The sequence below is a fragment of the Palaemon carinicauda genome, chromosome 19 (genome assembly GCF_036898095.1).
Source record: "Palaemon carinicauda isolate YSFRI2023 chromosome 19, ASM3689809v2, whole genome shotgun sequence".
Lineage (NCBI taxonomy): Eukaryota > Metazoa > Arthropoda > Malacostraca > Decapoda > Palaemonidae > Palaemon > Palaemon carinicauda.
The window spans coordinates 74,621,033-74,632,711 of NC_090743.1; positions in this window are offsets into that span (position 1 = coordinate 74,621,033).

An 11,679-nucleotide genomic window follows, 5' to 3' on the forward strand; every position below is an offset into this window, starting at 1 on the left:
GATCTCACTAACCCTGGCCCCGGACGCGAGTGCAAATAGGAAAATAACTTTTTGCGTCAAATCCTTTAACGCACATTCTTCATTGCTCAACAGGGAGGCGAAATGAAGAACTTTGTCTAAAGACCATGAGATGGGCTTTGGAGGTGCTGAAGGTCTGAGCCTAGCGCAGGCTTTCGGAACTTTATTAAAGATCTCGTTACCTAGGTCGATCTGGAAGGCAAATAAAATGGGTCTCATCAAAGCAGATTTACACACTGAAATCGTGTTAGCTGCCAACCCTTGGCCATGGAGGTGGATGAAGAAAGATAAGCAGAAGTCTGTTGAGATCTCCTGCGGATTCTTTGCCTTTACAAAGGCCACCCATTTTCTCCAAGATGACTCATATTGCCTTCTGGTCGATTTGCACTTATATTCCTCTAGGAAGTCTATGCTGGCTTTCGAAATCCCGAAACGCTTTCTCACCGCAAGGGCGAGAAAATCATGAGCTGCAGGGTCCGGGTTTTCTGTAATGAAGCGCAGACAGTCGACTTCTGGACTCGCTGGGTCAGAACTGGATGTGGTAGCGGCACGAACTTCATCTGTAGTTCCAACGCCAAGGGGAACCACATACTGTTCGGCCACTTGTGGGCCACTATTGCCGCTACCCCCTTGAAGGATCTCAGTTTGTTGAGGACCCTCAACAGAAGGTTGTGAGGAGGGAACAGATAAATCCTGGACCATCTGTTCCAGTCGAGGGACATTGCGTCCACTGCTTCCGCTAAGGGGTCCTCGTACGGGGACACGTACAGGGGCAACTTCTTGTTGTCTTTCGTCGCAAAGAGGTCTATTTGCAGTTCTGGGACTTGATTCAGAATGAAGGAAAATGATCCTGCGTCTAAGGACCATTCCGACTCTATCGGTGTGAACCTGGATAGAGCGTCCGCTGTCACATTGCGGACTCCTTGGAGGTGAACTGCCGACAGGTACCACTTCTTCTTTTCCGCCAATCGGAAAATGGCTAACATCACTTGGTTGAGAGGTGGTGACCTCGACCCTTGTCGATTCAAGCATCTCACAACCACCTCGCTGTCCGTCACCAATCTTATGTGGATCGAGTGACGCGGGGAGACTTTCTTTAAGGTAAGGAGCACTGCCATAGCTTCTAGAAAGTTTATATGAAAGGTCCTGAATAGCTTGGACCAAGTCCCCTGGACTTTTTTTCCGATGAGAGTGACCTCCCCATCCATCCTTTGAGGCGTCTGAGTGAATCGTCATCGACGGGGGAGGTGGCTGAAGAAGAACCGACTTCTTTAGATGTCTGGCTTGGGACCAAGGTCTGAGAAGAGTACGTAGCCGAGGTGGCACTGGTCTTCTCAGGTCTCTTCGCGCGTTTGATGCATACCTTCTCCAAACTCCGGTTGCATCCTTTAGCTGTGCTCTTAGCACTGGGTCTGTCACTGAAGCAAACTGGAGAGAGCCTAGTACCCTCTCCTGTTCGCGTCTTGATATCCTTTCGGAATCTAGAAGTCTATTGACAGAGCCCGCTATCTCCTTCCTTTTCTTCATCGGGATGGAGAAACTGTGTGACAAAAGGTCCCAGTGGATTCCCAGCCACTGGAACTTTTGGGATGGAGAAAGTCGAGACTTTTTTCTGTTGATCTTGAAGCCTAGGTACTCTAGGAACTGGATCACCTGACTGGAAGCTTGCAAGCATTCGGTCTCGGATGCTGCCCACACCAGCCAGTCGTCCAGGTAGGCTACTACCTGAATTCCCTTTAGGCGTAATTGTTTGAGAGCTGCGCTCGCAAGCTTCGTGAAAATCCTTGGGGCTATGTTTAGCCCGAATGGCATGGCTCTGAAGGCGTACAGTCTCCGTTGTAGCCTGAACCCTAGGTAGGGGGAGAGTCGACGGCTGATTGGAATGTGCCAATAGGCGTCTGACAAGTCTATAGAGACTGAGTATGCCCTCTTGGGCAGTAAGGTCCTTATGTGTTGCAGTGTTAGCATCTTGAATTTGCAATTCACTATGAACTTGTTGAGTGGCGACAAGTCCAGAATGACTCTGAGCTTTTCCGAGTCTTTCTTGGGAACACAAAACAGCCTCCCTTGGAATTTGATGGACTTCACCTTTCGGATCACCTTTTTCTCCAACAGTTCTTGAACGTACTCCTCCAAAACGGGGGTGGAGTGTTGGAAAAACCGAAGGCACGGGGGTGGAGTGCTGTACCAGCTCCAACCCAGTCCATTCTTGAGTAGGCTTTGGGCCCAGGGATCGAAGGTCCAGCGATCCCAAAATTTCATCAGTCTCCCTCCTACCGGTATCCTTTCACTTGGACTGCCGTCCTGAGGTCTTGCCTCCCTGACCATGACCACCTCTGAATCCCCTTCCCCTTGAGGGGCGCCTAGACGAGCCTCTGGCTGCTCCTCTAGGTTTTGCACGAAAGGAAGAAGACTGTCCTTCGAACGTTGGGGTGAATGTGGTTGACTGACCTGGCACAGCCTGGGGTACCCACTGAAAAGTAGTCGGGGTTTGTGCCACCATCTGGGGCACTGGAGGCAAAGGCAATTGCAGTTGCTGTTGCTGTCTATAAGACTTGGCTGGCCGAGACGGTAGCCTAGTCCTCATATTCTTCCTCTTTGGTTGAGGACCCTCATCCGGGGAAGATTTTCTTTTGATAGCCAGGCCCCACTTCTGGAGAAGGTTTCTATTCTCCACGGCGGCCTTATCAACAACCTCTTTGACCACATCGGTAGGGAAAAGGTCTTTTCCCCAAATGTTGGAGGAGATTAACTTCCTTGGCTCGTGTCTCACCGAAGCCCCGGTGAACACGAACTCCCTGCAAGCTCTCCTTGCTTTGACGAAGCCATAAAGGTCCTTCGTCACTGTGGCTAGGTGAGACTTAGCCACTACCATGAACATTTCATGGACCTTAGGGTCACTTGCCATCGTCTCAAGAGTAGTCTGAGGAGACATTGAGGCAGCCAGTCTTTCATTTGTCTCGAACTCTCTTCGTAAAAGAGATTCGGACAGCTTGGGGAGGTCCTCGCCAAATTGCCGTCCGGCAATATCAGCCTCCAACTTTCCCACTGAGAATGTCAGGTGGACATCCTTCCATTCTTTGTGGTCCATAGGCAGAGCCAGCGACAAGGGTTTACATTCTTCCAGGGAGGGGCAAGGCTTGCCGGCCTCGACTGCCTTTAGGACAGCCGCAAACCCTTTCTGTAAAAAGGGGAAGGCTCTATCAGGAGAGGACACAAAAGAAGGGAGCTTCTTGCTCAATGCAGCTACCTTCGAATTAGAGAAGCCCCTCTCTTTCATCGAGGATGAAAGTAGGGCTTGAGCCTTAGCGTGGTCCATAATAATGACCTCCTTCGGCTCTGTCTCCTCCCTTGAAGCTGGTTCTTTTCTCAGCCGGACATAGCAGTCCGGATATGATGCCTTGCTGGGCCAGAATTCTACCTCCTCTAGGGGAACTGAACCCAGCTTATCCGAGATGACGATCTTTCCAGTCGTCATCGGCATGTGCTCAGCATACCTCCATGGGTTAGCATCTGAGCATATGGGAAGGTCTTTCACATTGAACCTTTTCTGGGGCCCATGTGATTCTGCCAGGGACTGCATACGCAGTTCCATTGCAGCTGCCTTCTCCTGATTCTCCTTCTGCATTTGTTGGATCATTCCAACAATCGAAGAGAGGGCCTGTCCCAGTTCTACTGGGAGACCAGCCGATGTTGAGGGGATAGGCTCCGGCATCTGAACCGGAGTAGCCGACACCTCGTCGACCTCATCCTCTACGACATCCGAGGTTTGAACTTGATCCTGACCTTCTGCCAGGAGGTCTTCTTCCAAACGTTCGTCCAGGTCAGACATCCTGTCATACAACTGGATGTCTTGCATCGCAACTGCGACTTCCGCGTCCACCTGGACTTGATCTTGAGGGATCTCCTCTTGAGGCTGGGGAATCACTGTCTCAGCTGATTCCTGGGGAAAAAGATACGCCCTCATCTTCTCACTTGGAAGATAAGGGCCAGAGGTGTTCTTCTTGAAGCCCCTTACCCAAGTACGAAGCTTTTCCCTTGCTATATCCCTTGATTCCGCCGTTCTAGGGGAATCAAAAGCCTCAGTAATCAGGTTAGTGCATACAGTACATACCTGAGGGTCCCAATACTGGAGATCATCCTTGGAGACAGCGCATGCTGCGTGTCTCCTACAACACTCATGTCTGCAGAGATTCTTGCTGCGGACATTGCAGAAAAAATTTCCACACTTCGGAGGGTCCTCCTGTAAAGAGAAGAAATTTCCATGAGTATCAAGTGAACTATGTATCACTGGATATGCATAGTATAGCATAACAATTCATAAAGGAAAGACACACACTTGTGTTTCCCTCACAACCCATTGTTGCAGCCTTCCAGATAATAAAATCAAAATGGTTTATCTCTTCTAGAGTAACCAATGCAAGGTTTCCAGAGGAAACAGGTGGAGCTCACACCTAGGCAATAATTTTAAAATCCTGGATAATAGACAGGGAAGAACTCTGCTTCCTATCTGAGGGCAACAGCAAAGGGCTGTGCAAGAAAACACAATAGTGTTAGAAGATACAGTGCTGTACCTAAACCTTTACTATAGTTTTCTTCTTACTGTATATGCTATACAGAAGAATACTAGTACAGTATAGGAGGATGTGTGCCAGCCTGCCTTTGCCGGCTGGCACACACCACAACTAGCTTTAAAGTATACTACTTAACAACTATAGGGCGGCAGCACTCTGGTTCAAATGCCTGTGCCGGTCGGCAGCAGCTGCCGGCCGGTAACAGCCAGTGTTGGCCGGCAATGACTGCCGGCCAGCCACTACACAAGGTAGTATCCAGCTGCCGGCCACACTCTTGGTGACCGGCAGACAAGGACTGACATAAGCCGGCCGGCAAAGGTACAAGACCGATGCCAGCCGGCAGCAAAAGAACCAGAAGACTACACCTGCCCGGCTGCCGGCCTCATAGGCCGGCAGCCGGGACAGGTACAGCACTAGAAGAAAATAGAATGGGTGCCGGGATAAGAGTGTACACAACCCCCCAAGCCCGGCAACCGAAAGAGTGCATATAAGGAAGGGGAGAAACTTAATTCAGGCTTCCTTGACCAATGCCGTCCGGCTCTGCCGGCAGGCATGGATGAGGGACCAAGAGAGGTCCGGACAGCACTCGAAAACATAAGACCCTTGCCGGCCAGCATCTCTGCCGGCCGGCAGTGGGCTGAGTCAATTCCACATCCCAACCTATACTAGGTCCAGAAGTAGAACGACGTACAGTACAGTAATACCCCTGCCGGCCAGCTTTGCCGGCCGGCAAGGTACAGTACAGTAATGGCTAGGCCATTACGGAGATAGAGGGGGAAGGGACAAGAGGGTCCTGCCAACCTTGCTTTAGTGACAGATCACCCGCAGCCAAGAAACTTATCTTAGCCTAAGGGAGATCTAAGGGAAAAGGCCAGCAATACTTGCCAGCTTCCAAAGCACCAAAGCAAGGAAGGCGTTGCTACTCCCAAGGGAAGAACTTATCCTCCCCCGAGAACAGCAACAGGACTTAGTCTGGTCGATCACAAAAGAAGGAATCATAACTTACAGAAACCTTCGGTAGTGACCTAAGGGAGCTAAGCTCCCTTTGTAAGTGTTAGGTCAGCGAGGGGAACTCTGCCCCAAGCCAGACAACACGGACTCAGACTAAAAACTCTGTTGTTCTGTCCCTCTTGAACCATAGCCACAGGAACATGAAGGTACAGTAACACCCTAGTATAGTTTTATCGAAAATAAATTCGGAAAAAACCACTTAGGGATAAGCCCAAGGCTTAAACAGAGGGAAAGGGATTGCATACCTTCTCCGAAGAAAAGAAAGCAACCGGGGAGTATGATAAAGTATACTAAGGCTCCATAAGCAATTAGCCTAGGCACCAAGAGAATCGATTACCTAATTCACCGAAACTCACACGTATACAATCTTGGAAATATTCCACACAGTCTAAAATGTATAAAATATAGCCCAAAGCTTCAATAAAATTTTAATTACACTCGGAAAAACCAAAATCATGCATGAAGTACTAGGACCAAACGACTAGGCTACATGGCCTAGCGTAGGCCAGAATGGCGAATACTTCGCCAAATAATGCTAAGCACGAAAGGAAATCCTATGTAAAGCTAAATAGCTAAAATTTATTAAAGCAAAACAACCAGGAATGTCGCTCTGACTAACTAATTTATACCTAGCGAGCGACAGTGTCCAGGACACCTCTGGTAGGCTACGGCTCTTGTATCAAAGATTAATCCTATTAATCACTCAAAATTTTACCAAGAGCCTACATTTATACATTACAGACACTATACCCAACTTATCAGAGGCCAACGAAGACGAAGAAGCCATGAAAAGCCGAATAAATCCAAGATTTGCGAGAAAAACAGGAAAAAACACCGAGTTGTTAAGCTACGCAAAAAGGAATACAGATGGCGCCAGGATTGGCGCCAGGCACGCATACGAATCGGGGGATAGGGAAGCCTTGGGAGCGGCTCCCCTTTTTCTTTCCAGAATTCGTATCTCGTCAATCACCTCCTACGAGACGAAATCTCTGTCCAGGTCGTAGATTGCCATGTGACGTGTCTAGAATACGTCCTCTGATATGTCGCGATATCCCTTTCACGAGGGATACTCGCTCCAGGAGTTAGAATTCTGGTACCTTAAGGTAAATTCTCTGGGAATATCGCCGTAGTTGTAATATACCCTAGGAAGCTACCCTATAGGAACTTCCATCAGGACGACATGGCTTGAGCCCAAATATATATATATATATATATATATATATATATATATATATATATATATATATATATATATATATATATATATATATATATATATATATATATATATATATATATATATATACGTATATGAAAATGGCAGAAGCTACTCCAGTTCATCACTGTCACCCAGGCTCATTATACTGCAGAATGTTATCAATTATTACAAACTAGGTAGCTTTGTAATTAATTTGAGCATCTTTAAGGATCTGCCTCATCTGATTACTGTTCAGAGACAGCTGTTTCACGCACAATATTTTCACATTGTTTTTCCTTGCGATAACCTTCACTGTAATGAATGAAGTCATTTATTTTACTCTGACCATAGTTTATGTCGATTAGTTTACACTGGTGGGTGTCCAATAGTTTTCCTTCATGAGAAATTATGTTATGAAATCAACTGATGAAAAAAATTGAATGTGAAATCATTCAAATTTGTGGTACCACATTCCCTGGGTGGTGAACGCCAGATTGGGGTGTTTGGTGCAGCCTATAGGTCTATCTGCTGAGTCATCAGCAGCTGTTGCCTGGCCCTCCTAGGTCCTATCTTGGGTGGAGAGGGATTTGGACGCTGATCATATGTATAAACTGTTTATGGTTACTCTCTAGGCATTGTCCTGCTTGATAGGGCGGTCTAACTGTCCCTTGCCTCTGCCATGCATGAGCAGCCTTCAAACCCTTAAACCTTAATAGATTGCCTGTTTGACAAAGTGCATCTTCCCAACGATGCGTGGAAGGAGATGCCAGTTAGTCTTTTAAACTTATTGGACAAACTTTCGTTCCTTTAAGTATATTTTAGAACGAAAACCTTTCATAGTTAGGAATTTAAATAGTGAGCTCTATAGAAAGCTATTGCTTCAAGAGAACAATGAATTTGAGTTTATATACTTTTAAGTTTTACAATTACAGATAACTACTTGGGCTGCACCCTCTGTGACTGAGTCAGTCAGTCAGGCGCGAGTGAACGATCTCCAGAGAACATTTACAATTGATTATATATTTTGACATGGGGAAACTCTAAAACAACTAGACACTGAACGAAAGTATAGTTACTGCGACCAGGTTTAATAAAAGGAGCCCGAGTTAGTGGCTGCAATTACATATTTGCAATATTGAAACAGCATGCAAAATTACAAACGCACGTTCATTTTAAAAAATCTAGTAGGCTTACTTAGGCTAAGCCTGAGTGCCAGAGTCGCCACTGAGTTAAGTATATATATATATATATATATATATATATATATATATATATATATATATATATATATATATATATATATATATATATATATATATATATATATATTACGCCTGACAAATTACATAACCTCCGAGCTCCAAACTCACCAGTTTGTTTTTACATAAATCTGTTACACTTGAATAATACCCGAGCTCTGATAAAGTATGCAACTCCCAGACGCCAATACATAAGAATACTAAATATCCAAAGGTCTCGTAGGCTAAGTACACTCAAAACAAAACTGAATTATCAATACTTGAACAATTCAAAACAACCACTTACTTCGATTCTTAGTCAGGAATTACAAGAGAACTTTGTAAGAAATACTAGTGATCGAAATAATACACAGTTTACAAAATAAATATATTCTATAAAAAGTTTACACAAAAATTATTACCAAAATGAATCACTCGAAATACTAAATCTGAACAAAACCTTAGACTAAGACAAGAAAATATTACACTCTGAAAACTATATAATCACTTGTTTTATTAGAAATACAATTTTACATAAATATTTAATCTTGATAATTAATGAAAATAGTTAACACTTTAACACTTTAATGATTAGATGTTAAACGAAATTTACATAAAAGTAACTGATACACTTACTATTTTTTTTATCCCACAAGGTAATCGAAAAGTTAAACCAAATTAAATACACTTAACTGTTTTCACCTAAATCTCACAAGGCCGGTTACATGAATTTGTATTAAACATGTATTTATATTTATACATTACACTTGAAATATTATTCAATTCAATTGCATCATCAGTGTTTGAATACACTACACACAATATATGTTGGGTAAAAAACTTATTTACTTTGGTGAGTGCACACACTCAAGGCACTTGCGAGAGAGAGACAAACTGTGGCTCTTTCAAAGGGATAGGATTGGATCTCTTCTGCTGCTTACGATTTCCTGGGGGCACATGGTTATTGACTTAAAAACTTCTAGATAATTCTAGTAGATTATTCTCGTGGCTTGGGGGTAAGGCTTTACGGCGTAAGGTTGCCAACAAGTTAAGTATCAGACGAATACCAACGCATAAGCAAGGCAGCTCTCTCTCTCACCTAACTCTGGCCACCTACCTCATTGGAAAAGAAGATAAAACTAATTCTGAGGTTTTCAAGAACATTCCAACCACGGGAAAATATAGCATGACGCAATACCTCATAAAAAAATGACATAAACCCTCGTTTTCAAACTTCTTATGGTTCGTACAGCATGCTTTAGGCAGATTACATAAGACTTTGTAATAAAATACATGAAATAAAAAGTTAACTCTTGTAAATAACGTAAATATACATGTACTGACTTGAATGAAAAATACTACTTCTTGAACAACAAAAGTCTTACATAATTTGCATACAAATGCTTAAACCTACTAGAGAGAAATTCACGTTACGAGCTGGTTATATACCTCTTAAATACACAAATGAAATACATGAATAAAATAAGATATTTACTCTTCACTATACCAGCTTTGTGAGGTATATATATATATATATATATATATATATATATATATATATATATATATATATATATATATATATATATATATATATATAGCCTATATAGTATCTCATCATCTCCTCCTACGCCTATTGATGCAAAGGGCCTTGGTTAAATTTTGTCAGTTGCCTCTATCTTGAGCCTTTAAATCAACGTTCTCCATTCATCATCTACTTCACGCTTCATAGTCCCTCAGCCATGTACAGTTAGAATTAAAAGAACGCAGACACTCGGTGGAAATCTTTCGTCAGATGTCTCTAGTGTTCCCATGACAAAACAGACAAGGTGTTGCTCTTCTTACTACTGTTATGAATTTGGGCGGAGCCTTCTCCAACCTTAGCGAACCAAAGACAGCAAAGGGATGTTTTTGCTAGTGAAAGCATCAAAATGTTACAAATCAAGTTGCCATATTTCATTCTGTTTATCATTTGACGTTTCGAATAGCCACTGCAAATACTGAATACACACATACTCACACACATATATTTAAATATATATATGTATATATATATATATATATATATATATATATATATATATATATATATATATATATATATATATATATATATATATATATATATATATTAACATATATATATATATATATATATATATATATATATATATATATATATATATATATATATATATATTATTATTATGAATCCGCAAAATCATGTAGAAATTATCGGGGTATCGCAGCTAAACAATTCCATCCGTTAACAGCTACATTAGATTATTTCGACAGTCACCGATGAAAGAAAAAGGAAAAAGTAAAATAATAATAAAAAAAAACAGCATACATAGTTATACCGGTCTAAATGACATTCAGAGAGAGAGAGAGAGAGAGAGAGAGAGAGAGAGAGAGAGAGAGAGAGAGAGAGAGAGAGAGAGAGAGAGAGAGTTTCGGCCTGAATACATCGTTTTTAATATATTTGTAGTACGTTAGGTAAGTGAAAAGCAAATAGACAGAGGTGAAAACATGACCTCCTTGGTGGAGGTAATAATAATAATAATAATAATAATAATAATAATAATAATAATAATAATAATAATAATAATAATAATAATAATAATTGGACCAAAACACAAATTTTGAGAGTTCTGTTGAGGTGAGTATTGGTCCGCGCACTGAGCCCTTTTATAATTTGGTATTGCAAGATATTTCTTTGGATTTATTAAACGTAATTAGTTCTTCTTACCTTCTAAATACCTGGAATTTATTCATTTATCCAAACCTACCGAGATCTTGTAACCCTTCCAGAAACCACATTATTACTTCCATTCTCAACTCGGGGCTGTTCTCAACTCTGATTCACATAAATCTACATTAAGCCTTTAAATGGGCGGTCAATCATATTCAGACTTTCTAAAAATTTTGCACGGACTATTGCAATATATCAAGAAACATCTGTAAAAAAGCAAACATTTTAATATTATAATATGTATTTCTAAAGGAATACAAAATGTACACAGACAAAGCGAAAAAAAATCTTGATTTTAACATATTTCTCTTTGCAAACGAAGTCCTCTCAGGAAAAAATAACTAATCTGTAATTACATATTGCATTATAGATACGTCCTTGTTACATACGTTTTTTTTTTTAGCCAAAGTTTACGTTATATCGAAATAGATACCAAAACTTTTCTATCCGTTTCAAACCAAGTAAGCAAGTGATGATTTTTCTCCTGACAAATTCCAAACTCATTTTAAAAGATAAAGTGCCTTTAATTTTTTGTAGAAAATTTAAAGGTATTTGTTCAAATATAGTTCGAGGTTAAGATTAATTATTTTTCTTACTTATTTGTTCATTTGTTTATTTACTAGTTTATCTATAAAGTTGCCGACGAGAGTGTTTTTGAAGTGGTCGCCGCATAAAAACAAATGCTTGAATGTAAGTGAATAAATCGCCAAAAAAAAAAAAAAAAAAAAAAAAGATGTTAAATAGGGATATTTGGTAAATACTGTATATATTGTAAAGGTGATAAGGTAAAGGACTCTGGTAATATACATAGCTTGCAAAAGTCCCACTCGGATGCGTATAACAACATTGAAGAAAAGAAAATTTAACTAAGTGATGAATATTTACTAT